The 17,038-nt window shown below is 44.6% G+C and overlaps 2 long non-coding RNA genes across 2 annotated transcripts in view; one reads left to right on the top strand and one right to left on the bottom strand.

Moving 5' to 3' along the window:
* LOC142786673 (uncharacterized) overlaps positions 1–17,038 on the bottom strand; it is a 188,620-nt gene that overhangs the window by 164,564 nt on the left and 7,018 nt on the right. The gene's annotated exons all lie outside the window — the stretch shown is intronic.
* LOC142786706 (uncharacterized) lies at positions 13,817–16,444 on the top strand. The gene is made up of 2 exons (XR_012889126.1): positions 13,817–14,930; positions 16,091–16,444. It is a non-coding gene; the product is annotated as an uncharacterized LOC142786706 (long non-coding RNA).

The following is a 17,038-nucleotide window of genomic DNA, read 5'->3' as shown; positions in this document are numbered from 1 at the left end:
CTTGTCGCCACTCGACACCACTGACATGCTTTCGGAGCAGCGTACAAACCCTTACCTTGCCTTGTTAGTAGACTACCTTACCGATTCATCTGCTGTCCCTTCCACGAGAGTGCTATGCCAGCAAGCAGCCCACTTTTCCTTACGAGACAACATTCTGTACCGCCGCAACTACATGTCTGGTGGTCGGAAGTGGCTCCTTACTGTCCCAACTCACATGCGCTCTTACGTCTGCATGAATTTCCATGCAGATCCCCTAAGTGCTCACGCAGGTGTCCTGAAAACCTACGAAAGCTGCGCCAACAATATTACTGGCGAGGAATGTCTCGCTTTGTTCAGAAATACGTTCAGTATCGCACCACTTGCCAACAAAACAAGACACGTCCGCGGCACCTTACTGGCATGTTACAGCCGTTCCCGTGCCCAGCTCGCCCATTCGACCGCGTGGGTATTGACCTCTATGGCCCCCTCCTATATAGTGGCTCTGGAAACCGGTGGATTATTGTCAGCGTCGATCATCTGACACGCTACGCTGAAACTGCAGCTCTACCGGCAGCGACCGCCCACGAAGTTGCACTCTTCACTCTGCGCAGCTTCTTTCTCCGCCATGGGGCTTCACGGGAATTACTCAGTGATAGGGGTTGCGTGTTCCTGTGAGAGGTAATTCAAGCTATTCTCGCAGAATGCAACATCATCTACCGGAAATCTACCGCATACCATCCACAGACGAATGGTCTCAATGAACGGTTCAACCGCACACTTGGCGACATGCTGAGGATGCTAACCTCCTCGGACCACACTAACTGGGACGCTGTATTACCTTTTGTTACCTTCGCTTACAACACCGCAACTCAAGCTTGACTACCGGTTTTTCCCTGTTATTTTTGTTGTAAGGCCGCGAACCTTCCCACCCACTCGACACTACACTCCCGTACCGCCCTGATGCATCTGAGTGCTCCCCGCTTTCGGAAGTCGCCAGATACGCTGAATACTGTCGTCAGTTGGCTCGATCTCTGACAAGTGAGGCTCAAGGTCTACAAAAAACTCGACATGACGACGTTCACCACATAGCTCCTACGTTTCGTGCTGGCTCCCTTGTGTGGCTTTGGGTGCCCCAGCACGTTCCTAGCCTGTCTTCTAAACTTCTTGCCCGGTACCATTGTCCATACCGTGTCATTGCCGCGACCTCCCCGGTGAATTACATCATCGAGGCACTAACACAATATCAAGGTTTGCGCCGTCGAGGACGCGAGATCATAAAGGTCGACTGTCTCAAGTCCTACTACGACCCCTTCATTGTGCCTCCTCCCTGAGTCGCCAGGATGGCTACCCTTCACCCCGGGGGTATTGTAGTGCAGCATAGGCACCAACGTGTATGCGCCTTCAGAAGATGACGAAAACACCCATGCTCTGCTTGCGCGAGAGCCTGTGCCGCCTTTGCTAGACTTACCGTACGGCCATTTTTTGTTGCAACCTCGTTGCGACTTCTCTGCTCAAATAAACGTCATCACAATATATATATATATATATATATATATATATATATATATATATATATATATATATATATATATATATATATATTTATATATATATATATTGTGGGAGTAATAATTCAATGGACCAGTTAGTCTTCGTGAAGGTATGGGATATGGCACAACGGGAGTCAACAAGGATATTTATCCTTGTTGACAACGCTCCCGTTGTGTCATATCCCATATATATATATATATATATATATATATATATATATATATATTATATATTCATTTATGTTAGCGTGTTTGTATATACTGTGCGCATGTACAAGTTCAATTCTCAAAACAAGATGCACCACAATCTGCCTACACTTTTGACACTTAATAATAGAACTCCGCTTATGATACAAAATATCTTCATAAATTTTCTGGCTTGCAATGGTGCTACGCCAATAGAATATTTGAAAAGCAGCACAATTTATGCTTTCGGTACAAAATGAGAACTGCTTACAAAGAATTTACGTAGAATACCAGAAGGGATATTTATACAATTGCCACTTTTCAATAAGTTTGTGTGTTGTTTTTAATTTGTTTAATATGTAATAAGCCTTTCAGTAAGCAAAAAAATATCTTCCACAAAACTGGCACCATAAAACTGAGTCGTCATCAATATGATTGTTGTGACAACGTTACTTATACTTGGATTTCTCGTGAAACAATCGAGCGCATGTAGGCGCATACGAGCAACACTGTACTTTTGATATCGTAGAAACTGCCGAAAAAATGAGCGTATGATTTATTCACAGTTTTGATACTTCTGTTTGCAGTTAGCCAGTAGCCACTTATGATGTAACGCAGCTCAAAGCGCTGCTTGAACGAGAAGCTAGGCGGATCCTTCCAAACTCCGATTGACATTTGTTTTCTTTATGTTTGTTTTTGTGGGTCGGCAGGTTCTTGAAACTGTGAATGTATCAACGCAATTTTCGCTTGCCTACATATTCACTCGTGCACTATGGCATGTAGCAGGTGCGTCCGCTGATAAGGGCTCAGAAACGCATTAGACGTGCTAAAAAGGACCAATTAGACGCTTTACAGGCTACGGTGCGTGCGTGCTCACAATGCAGACGCTTCTGAAATCTTCAGTACCATGGGACTAAAGTGTCACCGCTACTGTCAGCCGCCGGAGAATCAGAAGTGATGCGGCACGGCCTCCTCGTTCAGTCCACTGCCGTCTTCTGGTACACTGTAACGCGGGTGCACGGTAATGCAGCCGTCTCAACAAGTTGCGCGGGCCACTCCATGCTCATCGCCCACGCGAGCCTCACAACAGCCATGACCGCGCTTCTCGCTGGTTGCACGTCAACTGACATTCTGAAGCAGACGGAACTTTTTCGGGGCGTACGCGTGCTCCCGTCCCATCTAAAAGTCATTTCTTATTTCTTGAACACATGTGTGCTCCTTTCGGTACAGTCAAAGTTGTAAGGTCATTATTTGGTGGGTGTCGTCTTTCCATTACAAAGGCCCCCATTCTTTGGACTATGGGGCGTGCGAGCAAGACGATATTTGCAGTCATTTGTGACACAACCCTCTCCTCAAGGTTATTACTGCGTATGATTCAAGGAATTCACAAACGCGCATTGTTCGAGAGCTTTCGGCATTCTGGTCGTCCACCAATGCGTTTTCTTTTTCGCACACCATTTGACTGACGTGAAGAACATTGCAGAGAACACACGGCACACTACACTTCACGGTCACTATGCGATGAAAGTCATAACTGGCACACCACGTCACGGCCACACATGTGCAACAAGAAATAACACACCTCTAAAGCAAAGGGTCAAAATGATTCTTTCTTGCCTGATAGCAATATACCCGCGTTAAGCGGTATACAAAAATCAAATATCCGGATGCCTTAAAACAGAAAAAATGAAAACAAATCCTAATTATAGATGCACATTTGTGCACATACCTCGTATTAGTCATGAACCGATGCACTTCATGAAGAAAATAAAACCAAAGCTTTCAAGAACATCTCGTTACGTTTAGCACGCAGGCGTGCCGCAATAGACCTCGAACACAGAGGTAGTTTGGTAAGAGTCTCTCAAAGAAGCCTACCATTTGCTAACGTAAATCACTTGAGGCTTCTAAAGAAAAACTTCTAGAAATATGAGACTGAAATTAAGTTTTAAACAGTGGGTCATATCACACAAAAACAAATGCAGACAAATGCTCAAAAACGCTGTATGTAAGAGAGGCCTCTGACCTTATAAGAAACTGCAAAAACGAGGCAAAAAATACGAGCGCTGCTTCTGAGAAATTTATATTTGGTGGTGCTCCCCTCACGAAGAATAACTCATAGTTTTGACTCGCACTCGAGGTGAATGTGGTTTCAGAGCCGCTTCAGCAAAACAGGGAAAGTAAAAGAAATGATGGCAGCTACGCGCATGCCAGTTTCCCGCTCGTCCATACCTCGCAGGCATGCTTTCATCGACGCCTCGTTTTGCGAAAAAGCGTTTCCCAACCACGTCGTGTCGCTCGGCAGAAGGGCGCTCCTTCTCCGTGCCCCTCGCGCTTCAAGCAGGACGATGGAGGGATGGAAGTTGGCTCCTCCGAGCTCCAAAAACAAATGCGTTCCTCACCCCTCCACTCGTTGGCCGTTTGGAGTATGGGGACCCACACGACTGGCGAATGCCATAAAACGCAAACGAATCTTTTGTTGCGTTGATTGCCTATTGGCAATTCCCGATTTCGTGGGATGATTTTCATCCTTCGTTCTTCTATTGTCTTTGCTTTTGCGACGTCCTTTGTCTGCATGTTGCCCAGTGCTTTCTTTTGGGAAGTCCTCTCATCACATCTCGAGCACACCTCGTCTGGTTGATCTGAACTGCTATAGTGTCAACACAATCGGGGTGATTTCTTTTTGAACATTTCACGTTCTGACTTGCCGTCAGAAACGGCGGCTGAACAATGCAAGTGTCCGTTTCAGGGCTGCTCTGCTCATTCCTTAAAGAACTACTTGCCACTACACTGTCCAGCTCACAATGTGCGGCGGCACACATCTCTGTGCCACTGTCTGTGCAGGGGTTATCGTCTGCCGGGCTGGTTGTACTACGATCGTCCTCCCAGTCAGCTGCCATGGCGATGAACAAACTCCGTGACTGTGCCAATTCTATTACAGAAAAAGATAAGGTTTCCTTTTTAACAAGACTCTGTCGACCCAGCCGCTCGTCGCCATCACCTCGGCTTTCAGTAGCCTCTGTGGCCACAACAGGACTTTCGGAAGCTAACACATTATGTTCACTTATGAACCTGCTGTTCGCCTCATCAGCACTATTAAACTGCCTGGCCCTTAACGGCTCGACGCATTCGGGCTCTTTGCATCTTTCATGCATTACATCTAAGGACTGGGAATTCAAGAGGCTGAGCTGCGATGTCACCATGTCGTACAGAGTCCCAGGCATTCTTTCTTCCTTTCAATTCTAAGCCTAGATTTCTCTCTCCTGTTCTAGCGAAAATTCAAGATGTTGCCTGTACCTAATGCGTTTGACATAGCACTCATCTTCAAGTCTACTTCTTTTGTTAGACGAAAATATATAGCTCCTTGCCTACAAAGCCGCAGAATCTGCTCTGTTCAATAAGCCTACCGAACTACATGTCGTCCATTGTTACTAACAATAATCTACAGACAAAATAATAATAACAAGTTTACATACTACACGCTCAGAGTTACACCAGTCTCCCATACATCACCACGCAGTCGGCACGTCCTGCTGTAGAAGCCAGATTTTGTCAAACACTTCGCGTGAGGCCGCGCCAATCTAACATCGACGTGCGGCAGACTCGCAGGCTTCCGCTTTACGCTTCAGCTAGCCACGCCTGACAGGCTTAGACGTGGTTCACTTCGAAACGATTTGCAGGTCAGTTGACCCATGCGGGGTTTCACGTGTGGTGACGTAAGGGTCTGACCGACGTACTCAGAGAGCAGGGTCAGAGATTTCAATTCAACAAGCATTTAACACAACTGCAAAGGCAGGAGTTAACAAACAATTACTTAATAAGAAAAAACAGGAGTTCGCGTGATGAAAAATAACAACTGCAGAATAAACTGTGCTGTGAAAGAACACTGCATCAGGTAAAAATAAAACAAATATGCGGAATTTTAATAAGGAACACAACATGATAAGATTAAAGGAATTTCAAAAAATTACCAGAAAAGGATAATGCTTGCGCTTCTGAATTTCTACGGGTGACGCAGCACACACAACTACAATTGATAAGCTTGTTATATTAATATACAGTAGAAAAAAAAGTCCCAATAAATGGTTTCATACAGGTGCATGTATGGGAATTGACGAGGTGCTGCTGAAGATGTCGCCAGCTTAGTAGACGACGCGAGTGCCCGGTAATGCAGCCGTCTCCATACGTTGCGCGGGCCACTCCATGCTTGACGCCTATGCGATCCTCGCGACACCGACGACCGCGCTTCTCGCTGGTTGCACGTCCGCTGACTATACCGAAGCAGTCCAAACTTTTTCGGGGGATACGCGCACTCCAGTCCCCTCTGGAAGTCCTTTTTCATTCCTTGAACACATGTGTGCCCCTTTCGGTACAGGTGTAGAAAAGACGCGATGGGGTCGTCCGTCGGTCTTCAAACCGAGAGGATGTTTTTTTGTGCTCTCGGCTATTTTTCTCGCCCCTATCCAACGCATTCGTGCGCGCAGCTCTTATAAGGGCTAACTATAGAGCTGGGGATCTCCGAGGACGGGCTGGACCTCGGGGCCTCCGAGCTCTTGAAGAAGCTTGAGGGAATCCTCCCCCACTTGAAGGCGGATTCAGAGGAAGCCCACTTTATTGGAGGGCACATCTTCAGAATCCTATAAAAAAACGTCACAAGCAGCAGCCCGAGGCATTCACTCATGAACCACGCAAAAATGAAGCCATTGCGACTTTACCGCGCACCCGTGCGCAACACCAAAAGGCGGCACAAGAGGCCCAACAGGAACAGGCATCTGCATCGGCCACTGTTGCCGAACAGCAGGAACTGATGACCGCACCAGCTTCTTCAAAGCTGAAGAAAAAAAAAAAGACGACGCGCAAGGTGGCAAAACGACACACGAGAGTGCCCTTGAAGCTCACGTATGTTGACCCGAGAGCCGACGCAACTGAAATTGATACGAATACTTCGTCAGTTTCAAGCTCCTTCTGGGATCACTACACACCAGTCTTGTCTCCTGCAACAACAGGAACGAGTTACCTGAAAGGAGAAGACCCTCTGTCATTCTTCGCCACATCACAAAATACCTCTCCCCTGCCAACCACCGAAGTCGACACGACCCTTGTGCCCGAGCCAACAGCCCCTACAGCGGTGTGGAAACGTGGTGGCACCATAATTTACAGACCAGTGTGGAAGGAGGCAAACTTCCTCACCGCGTCTCGGGATGCTATAGCGGTGTTCCTGTCTGGCTATGCCTCCACCCGACGCGTCCACGTGAACTATCAACGCAACCATGTTTCTGTGAATGTCACCCCTGAGGCGGATCCTTCGCAACTCCTTAGGGTACAGATGGCCTCTTTCATCAGAGTCAAAAGTAAGCTCCTCTAAGAGGGCACCTGCTTGGGCATCGTCAAGCGGGACGTTGTTTAGGTAGTATGTTAGTGGGGTGTTGAGTGATCTTGTTACGTGCATTACCGTACATTTGTCAATGTTAAATTCATTCTCCATGTGCTGCGCCAGGTTGCTATGGTGTTAAAATGAGATTGAAGGAATAAAATGTAATTATCAAAGGTTATTTCACGAGAAATGACACAATCATCTGCAAAAAAGATGATTCTTAGAAGAAATTGAAGACGTGTGGTGTTAACATGAATAAGAAAGAGAAGGGATCAAGAACCAACCCTTGATTTACTCCTGAGTGGACCGCAGCAGATGACGAAATGTGATTTTTAGCAGTTACGTACTGAATACTGTTAGATAAAAACACTCAATTCAATTTAGTAAGTTATTGTCAAGGATTAGTAGACTCGATTTGAAAAGTAGTCGCTAATAAAAGACTTTATCGAAAACCTGACTGAAGTATAAAAAACACAGTAGGCGTATGATGATCCATTCAAAGTCTAATGCAGTTTGAGAGTGAATGATATGAGTTGCGTGTCACATGAAGAATGTTTGCATAAGCCATATTGTGGAGGAGTAGAAAAGGAGTTAGGTTCAAGGAAGCTATTAAGAAGGAGGAGAAGGAGGAGAAGGAAGGGAAGAAGTGAAAAGCAGGGAGGTCAACCAGACACACGTCCAGTTTGCTACCCTGCACTGGGGAAGAAATGAGGGGATTAAAGGAAAAGAGAGAGAGAAGTGAAGGGCAACACGTGTGTTGATGTGGCCTTGTCCATTGCACGCTTATAAAAGGTCACCTAGTCCGGTCGTCTTTAGAAAACTTAGCGATGCCCGCATCGCTTTGCTGGCCTGCGAAGCGTAGAGCCATGAACCAAGGATTTTCTCTTCGGAAAACGGTCTACTGCCTAGATTACCTAACGTTTCACGCAGCAAGTTGCGTTCACTTGCAAAACGTTCACATGAACACAGTAGATTTTCTATTGTCTCGTCAGTGTCGCACGATTCACATCGGGAGCTATCCGCCCTTCCTATGCAAAAGGAGTACGCCTTCGTAAAAGCTACTCCTAACCACAGGCGGCACAGTAAAGTTGCATCCTGGCGGGAGAGGTCCGATAGAACTTGAAGCTTTCTCGATGGGTCCAATTTGTGTAGGCGGCGGTTCCCGACACTGGGGTCAATCAGCCAAGTTTCCGACATTGTGTTAGCGAACGAGTGAAGGCCCCTTGAAGCGTCGGTTCTCGACAATGGAATTGGGATTGTCTGGGCGTCCGCGTGGGCGGATCGGGCAGGATTATCAGCAAGGTCATTACCGACAATACCACAATGTTCCGGCCACCACTGAAAGACCACGTCATGTCCTTTCGATAAAAATTTGTGAAGCACTTCTCTTATTTCATTCACTAGTTGTAGTTGCACCCTTTGTCGTAAAGCTGATTGCAAGCTCTGAAGGTATGCCTTAGAGTCACAGAACACAGCCCATTATCAAGGCCGGGCTTCCGCGATATAAGAATAGCAGCACGTAAGGTGGCAAGCTCCGCTGCTGTGGATGTTGTTCTATGCGATAGTTTGAACTTTATAGTGACCTGGTACGTCGGGATGACAACAGCACCAGTGGAGCTGTCAGCCGAGACCGATCCATCGGTGTAAATGTGGGTCCTCTGGCCGTATTTTTCGTTGAGTAGCAATAATGTCACCTGTCGTAGGACCACTGTTCATTGACGGCTCTTCTTCGTTATTCCCGGAATAGTGAGGCACACCTGTGGCTGTTGTAGGCACCACGGAGGTGACGCTGGTCTTGTTGCTGGAGTGAAGCCAAAAGGAAGGCATTCTCTATGGGCAGAAATAATCTTTGTAAACATCGCTTGTGGACCTTGAAGTGGCAACACTGCAACATGGTGACCAGCAACTCGGCAGAGGTGTCTTATGTGGGCTCTCAAATTGTCAGTGGTAATGTATGTTTGAAGGTTGGTGAAAATTGCATGCTTTAATGGTTTACAGAAAGTGCTTGCTAGAGAATTCGGGCGACAGTTATTCGGGGATCATTTATTACCTTATTATAAAATTGGCACTACCTTCCAAATTTTCCACTGGGTAGGAATAGCTGATGCATCTAAAGATTGCTGAAATATTTTTGTTAGTATCAGTGAACTGTAAGCAACGATGCTCCTCATAAATTTAGAACCAATATTCTCGTGGCAACGAGAAGCGTGAATGGGCAAGTTATTTTTAAGTTTAGCAATACCGGAAGGATTGATGGAAATCGGGGGCATGACAATATAGTCGGAGTTCTGCGCGTGAAACAGATTGACGTTGCCAACTAAGGAAGAGTTGCTTTTGAAAGTGTTATTAAGAAGATAGGCATACATCTTAGTACGAACAACGTTGTCAAAATGATCTACTAGAGGTATGCTGTTATATGGCAAAGTGTTTTAGGCGTCAAAAATAGTGTACATTGGTTGAGAGCGTTTCTGGCAGTGTGCGAGAAAGAAAGGGAGAATCTCAGAATTTCTGGGCGGCAACATACGCTTTGCGTGCAGTCTGTAAACCACACAGCGTTCTTCAGTGGGTGTTAGTTTCTCAAGTATATAAAGTCATTTTTGCGGTTAGATAGCTATCTAATGTAGGCGTTGAACCATGGTGCTTCCTGATTAGAGATGGGGATACGGTTGGGAATGCATTTTTTGGCGAGTTCATCTAGGGCCGGATTCACAAAACTCACATACGAATACATTTTTGCGCAACAGAAATTTTGTTGCGTAAGTCGATTCACAAAACGAAAAAAAAACGTCGTAAGAGGCCATCGTTGTTACATCGGGGCTGCAAATAAAGTGCGCTGTGACTGCCCGGGAACATTTCAGCGGTGGTGATGCAGTTGCTATATTTGCTTACGTCACCGAAAAGTGCTCGTAAGTATATTTACGAAGCGAAATTGTGCGTAAAAACAGCGTGGCTGAGAGAAAATTCTAAGTGTGGTCCGGCCCACTTTTAGAAACAATGTGGCTCCTTAGAACCTACCGCTGCGGCGGTATACTTTGGTGCCCTGGCTGGTTTTGAGTTCATTCACGCCTATGAAGAGCTGCCTGATGACTGTTGGTGCGTTTTTAATTCTTCCGGCGCTTTGAGTTTCGTGTGTTGTGTCCCTTATACGCAGTGGATGGTGTTGATAACCACCGTCATCCAATAAGTTCGATGTCGCAGTAATTTAGGAATACTAATTGGCGTCAGTAGCGTAAAATTATGCATGTAAAGATTTGTGGTTGGATGAAAACCAATGTGATACGTGAATGGTCGTCGATCGAACGCGGCATGGCATAGGATCAACCTTATTTGTTATGTTGTTGTGTTGCGCCCCATCTCATCCAATTAAAAGTGCGACTTAGGATCCTTGCCTCATTGGTGGAAATTACCACCAAAGAGGTTAATGGGAGCACATTCCTTGCACGCTATTGGAAATAAAAATGAGAGGAACTTTTTAGTGAGTGGTTTATAAAGCTTGTGCTCTAGTGTACTTCCATTGGCTTTAACGGTCCAATGAGTGTGATCTCTGAAATACAGCTGTCGATACACTTTGGGACGATCTGGAACAAAGCGTACTTTGTAAACCAAAGCGTATTAGGGGTGTGCGGGATTATGCATGGAACTACAAAGAAATCATGCATTTTCACCTTCACTGTTCAGACACCAATATGAACCGTGATAGTATGGCAAGCAATCGGAATGAAATGACCCTAACTAACTCTGTATGACACCGAAAATATGCAAACCCTCACAATTCTAGAGCAAACCTTGGCTGAATTCATCCCTGCGTCAAATACCAGCCATTTAACTTGGCACACGAACATCGTTCAAAGGTGGAGCGAGCCAGTGACATGCATTTTGTGCGACGCAGCGACCACTTGACCCCAGAATAATAGCGTTGCGAAGACTAATTTCCTGCCCCGCCGCGGTGGTCTAGTGGCTAAGGTACTCGGCTGCTGACCCGCAGGTCGCGGGTTCAAATCCCGGCTGCGGCGGCTGCATTTCCGATGGAGGCGGAAATGTTGTAGGCCCGTGTGCTCAGATTTGGGTGCAGGTTAAAGAACCCCAGGTGGTCGAAATTTCCGGAGCCCTCCACTACGGCGTCTCTCATATTCATATGGTGGTTTTGGGATTATAAACCCCACATATCAATTATTCAATCAATTAAGGCGAATTTCCTATCGCATGCTCTGATCGTAGCAGACGACAAACACGAGCAGACGACGACTTGGCCTACGGTCACAGCTTGTGATTGGTTGTGAAGCAATACCCTCTACATCAGCTCACTCCGTGACGTTGCCAAAACACTTCTTTCATCTGGCACGCCTGTCATGTTTGTCATAACACCCCCTCGCACATAAGAGAAAATTTTTTCATGACGTGAAAATAGCGCAAGTACTTTCTAAGAGGTCTCTACGTGCTGCACAGTTGTCGAAAACAACATGGCGTCGTAAACAGCATATCGGTCGGTGCGACTTTCAGCAAACGCTTTTCGCATAAGTTACTTCAGCGTTCGACCGGATGCGTTGTGATTACGGCAGCTCTTCCGGTGCGTGTAAGCAGTGTGGAAAGCTGCGGCAGTGCAATGGTGTACGGTGAAGCGCAGCGAAGCCTGTGCGTCGGTGTGTTTATCAAGCGGGGATCGGCGTCGGTGTATCGACGGCAACTAGCACTCGAGAAGCCTGCAATGTGTGTTTGTGTGCCGGTAACAGTTTGTTTGCTTGACTTTCCAGTGTCTCTGTTAGGTGCTGTGCGACATTTTGGATGGACAGCGTTTTGGCACGTTACTTGAGTGACCCCAAGTACGTACGAAAACGTATGAACTACGTGCTGTGTTCGGTTCTTGCTTCGCCAGTGGTTCGCCCGTACGCTTCTATTTTCTTGAGAGCAATCTAGTGTTCGGGTGTGAAACGATGTTCGTTGTGAACAGTGGTGCTGTGTTGACGTTCCAAGACTTGTGAACAAGCTGTGCTCGTGTGACCAAAAACTGAAAGACAGCGTTCATAACTGTTTTGCCCTGCGACGTTGTGGTGTGGAGCTTGGCGCTTTTGTTTGTTAACTCGTCACTTCTCCTTTTTGTGATAACCATAGTCCTAGCGCTGTGATGTGATGAACCAAAGCTGCGAGATGCTACATTCTGTAGTGGACCGTGTTACTTTGGCAGCGCGCCTAGACTGTTCTTCGGTAAGAACTTGAGAGTTCTATGTGGCAGCGAGAGCCCGTGAACGTCAAGGTTCCCTCCGGCCCCCAGAAAGAGCAAAGATTTCAAAGGTGCCTTGCTTTGGATGAAGTTGTAGGCCAATACAGGCTAACTACAGGTTTCTGAGTTCGTCTGGCCATCGTTTTGCACGGCAAGAGCCTTGACAACAGCCGGTCATGGCCAGTTCTTACACTTTATCAATGAACGTGCACGCCTGGCCAGCCCTTCATTGCTGTGATCGGCAGCTTTCAGTCTGCAGATGCTCTTTGCCTGTTGGCCGTAGAGCCCACTTGGTTTCTCATGACACCGACGGCTACTAAATTCTGGCATCGGTGAGTTCACCTTGCAGAACTAACTTTCACCGGTACTATAATTCACGCAGTACTATAACATGTGCAAGTTTTTGAGCCCAACAGATGTAATGTTTTCCTGTGGTAAGTTGAAGCATGAAAAATTTGCTACTAGTGTTATATACATGTATATAATATAATACGGAGCAAATACATCAGAAGATTCTGTGATTTGATAAAAGTGAGCTCTTGTTTGATCATGAGGTTGGGCCTGTCGATTTACCACGTTTGATAGTTGCAAAGTTAATGTGAATTTATTTTCCAGAAGCCAGGTGGCACTTAAGAAATTTATGTTATTTTGGAAGATTAGTTCTATAGACGATTCCCACTGTGGTAGCACTATACTTCACTAGGACATATGTATTGCGGTACGTAAATTTTACATGAAGCTTCAGTTGGTTTCAAAGTGGTTATAGCAGATTTTGGTCACTTTGACGAAGTGATAGCTTCGTCAAAGAAGTATTGAAAGTGAGTGCTTTTAATGATTGTTTTTAAATATCTCGTTTTCGGCCCTTAACAGATCGCAGTGATTGGCTTGTTAATGTCCTGTGATGCATCGGTTGCACACACTGGGACATCAATCCTCATCATGACTTGGAGCAAGGACACGTGCTACCTAACTGTGCAAGTCTATGTCACTGCTGCGACTGTTATCATTCAGCGGATGTGGCCTGGAAGCATGCATGGCAGCCTCATTTGGAAGGACGGCGGTCTGCTTGGGAGCTTCGAGGGCACAAAACTGCCTAACGGCTGATTGCAAGGTTAGTTTTTCTTTAATGCCTAAGATTAAGTAAACACCACTTACTGTGCACACATTGAAAACCCAAGCGTGGTTGCTTGCAGTGGATACCTGTATTATTCTCACACATAATTCTTATTCAACATATATAGAACTAAATAGCAAGATAATTGAGAAAGTTGAAAGCCTGCAGCTTTTGAATGAAACTCCCATCGTCTGAGACTCAAAAGCTAGTGCTTTTAAACGAGCACAAATACTTTGATTCCTTATTGAGCTCTCGAGCTTGTGACTCCCTCTGTGGATTGAGCGCTCTGGAAGGAAATAGCAAGAGGGTAAAAATTGCCTGGCTGTTCACAACTTCCAAGGAGAAAGACCTATTGATTAAGCCTCAGACGACATAGCGCTAGTAACTGCATCTTTTACTTCATGCAGCTTTTTCTCTCTCAGTGATGTGGCTTGTTGTGTATCAGCCAAACGTGTTTACGACGATTGCATAGTGATATATATTTTTGTACAAATTGTACCTGACCTAAGTATGCATTGTTGATCTCTAAGGGTGACGTTCAGTATGTTTCAAAGCCATGGCTCCTCATCTGTCTGTGACTAGCCTACTTCAGCAGCAGTGCGATGCAGCCAGCACACATGCAAGCCAAGTCATGGAGCGTTCCTTTCGTGTTGTGTGCAGGACGCAGCATATCCATACGGCAAGACACTGGTATCAACAATAATAAGTGTTGGTAGCACTAGTAGGAGCCAATTGTGCTTCTTGCGTATGATTATTTCCCCTGATGAAGTGCATTTGATAGGTTTTCTTCTTTTAGAATAATAGAAGTCAGCAACAAGCACACTCATAATCCACAAGTGCTTTGTGTCTTCTAGACTGCCCATTTGCTCCTATACGCCGTATGGTGAGCTGGCTATGTTAGACAGCCTTAAAGTTATGAATATTGGCTGTTGTGTTGTAATGCAGTCTAACTTGTGTTTCTTAGTGAACTTATTTGTGGTCTGCTTCTCGCACCTAGTGTAAAGTCAAAATAGAAGAAATTTTATTGGCTTTTTATGCCTGGCAGATGTTTCATGCCTTCATCTATAACATTGTAGTTTTGCTCTTGTATCATAATAAAATATATTTTCAGTCTTCACTGTTTGTGTGTGTGTTGAGGCTTGTCATTGGTTTCTGAAAATACGACATCTGTAAATATGAGCACATAGGTAACAGCTGTACACTCTTGCATGTAGCATGGTTGTAACAATGATCTGTATTTTTTTTAAGTTCCAGCAGTAACAAGGGATCCGGTGCTCCACGGTCTTGTACAGTGTGTCAGGAACAGAGCACAGAAGACCAACATGTATAAAGGCACTGCCGGTGACTGTTCTCCTGCTCAAAGTTTACGACAGCAGAAAGAGCACATTGTGATGTCAGGAGCAGCTTGAATTGTATAGGTAGTAACATTCTGCGCAGCTGCAGCTTAACTTCTTAGCAGTGCATTATTCAGCAGTTCCGTCCTTCAACAGTCTACTTATCTGTTTCTACTGTGTAAGTGTAACTTTTTTATGCATACTTTGCTCGGATAGGCTTGTTCATAATGTAAACGTGTACTACGCAAATGACTTATCATCTGTGCATCTTTACTTAGACTAGAAATAAAAGCATCTATTTTAATTTATATGTAGCTATAGCATGTATTTACTTATCTTTTTTTAGGTGCCTGTACAATTCTTAAGCCCTACAAAGATACTGGTGTGCTCTAGTATTGAAGCTGGCATTTTAAAATACTTTGTTAGAGAGGTAATAATGTGTTTATAACCATTATTACTATTCTAGGATGAGCTGTGAAAATTCTATGGAAATGTATTTACCTTTTTCTAACTGTGTGAAGGTAGTTGTTCTTATGTTCTTTCATCTTGGTCCCTGTTTCATGCAAATGACACATAATTACTTTGCAGTGGCATAGTATTAGTTGTGATTTTACACATATGTGCTGAGCAACATCGCAGTTGAGGCCAGCAGCAAGACATACATGCAGTGCATTGGAGCATCACCTCACATAATTAGTGTACAGTGTTTGCCTACCAGTAAACTGAATATTTTTCAAGCAGACTAATAGACAGCTGTATGGGAACTGTGTAGATGTGCAAACTTTGAAGTCTTCTAGAGGAGTGTTTTTCATCATTTTAGACCAAGTGAACTAGCTACCCAAGGCCACAACTGGTGGGAATGTGGTGGTTTCCTTTCTCGAAAACCACTCCTACCAGCTGCCTCAATATTAGCATGGGGTGAATTAACGAACTGGAAAATAATTGAACTTTGTTTTCTTGGCCGAAAGAGACACTTTCCCAGTTAAATCGCCACGACGGGCGAGAATAGAAACTTTTACCTAAATAAAGTTGATTGTACTTGTGAAAAGTGTTTTGGGGAAATGAAATGGCGCCTATAGCTGCCAGTGTAAACACTGTTCGCACCAAGGAGCTTAGTACCTTACAATTGTATTGTTCATATATTGTCTAGAATTTCTTTGCGCTGTGCCAACTTTCAGCCCAAGTGTCCTAACATGCTTTGTTAGTGTGTTGCGAATGAGCCAAGCTATGTACATACACAGAGTGATATTGCAGACATGTACAAAATATTGATGCCCAGCCATTTTCTTTAGCATGACATTGTCAAGGGCTTTATTCTTGTGTTTCTTATAAAAACAGCTTGTCACTGGGCAGCAGCAGAAACTATGCATCAAGCTTTTGCGAGATGGTTCGAGAAACACTGTGTTCAGACAAAACAGTGCTGGTGGATTTCTCTCGTAAGTTACTTTCTGTATATTCGAAATGAGTGCATTAGAACTGTTGTTTTATAGCCATTCATATTATTATATACACATGAGTGTATGTATGTATGTATGTATGTATGTATGTATCTTTTAAATGAGAATCTGCTTATAATTGTTAGTAAGTTTGGTAATAATTTGTCTGAATTTGTTTCTAGTTCCTTTTTCTTCTGAGCCATTCACATTTCAATTTGTTTTGTACTGCATAAAAATAAATGTAAGCTTACACGAATTATGTGTGTTCGAAGAAGTTGCTGCATTTGCCAACCTACAGTCATGGGCAAGAAATTGGGTTAAGTGAAACGAACCTGCGATGATTAGTTTAGAGCGTAGCTACTCTACATGGCATATCTTGTACACATTGCGTTGGTCGAATATGTCGATTTCAACATATCAATTATAATCAGAATAAGCAAGCTGTCCCCCGTGGTTGTGTATGTGTGTGATATTTATGCATATTGTAATACCGGTTAGCAATTACAATTAAGGTCATAAACCTAGTCAAGCTGAATACACGAATTTTCGTGCATGCACTTTTTCTCTGCACTGCAACTGTTGTAAATAAAAAAATAAACTTCGGCTTAAAAATTTGTTCTAGTAACCAAAAGCAGAGTATCTCTCTATTACACAAATCAAATTGCCATTGTTCTGTTCCATTCTTGACAATAGAGGACCCTCACAGCATAACTCGTTAACTGCTGTAGTTCACTTTAACCATTGACAGTGATATCACACTGAAGCGCGCAGCATGACAGATAGCGGGAGAGAAGAAACAAACTAATCACTCTATTTGTGTCTGCTCTAACTGTCCGTGCTTTTCGTTCTA

This window comes from Rhipicephalus microplus, unplaced genomic scaffold, assembly GCF_043290135.1.
Source record: "Rhipicephalus microplus isolate Deutch F79 unplaced genomic scaffold, USDA_Rmic scaffold_28, whole genome shotgun sequence".
Classification (NCBI taxonomy): Eukaryota; Metazoa; Arthropoda; class Arachnida; order Ixodida; family Ixodidae; genus Rhipicephalus; species Rhipicephalus microplus.
The sequence above is the reverse complement of the archived record's forward strand: the minus strand, read 5'-3'. Positions and strand labels throughout refer to the sequence as shown.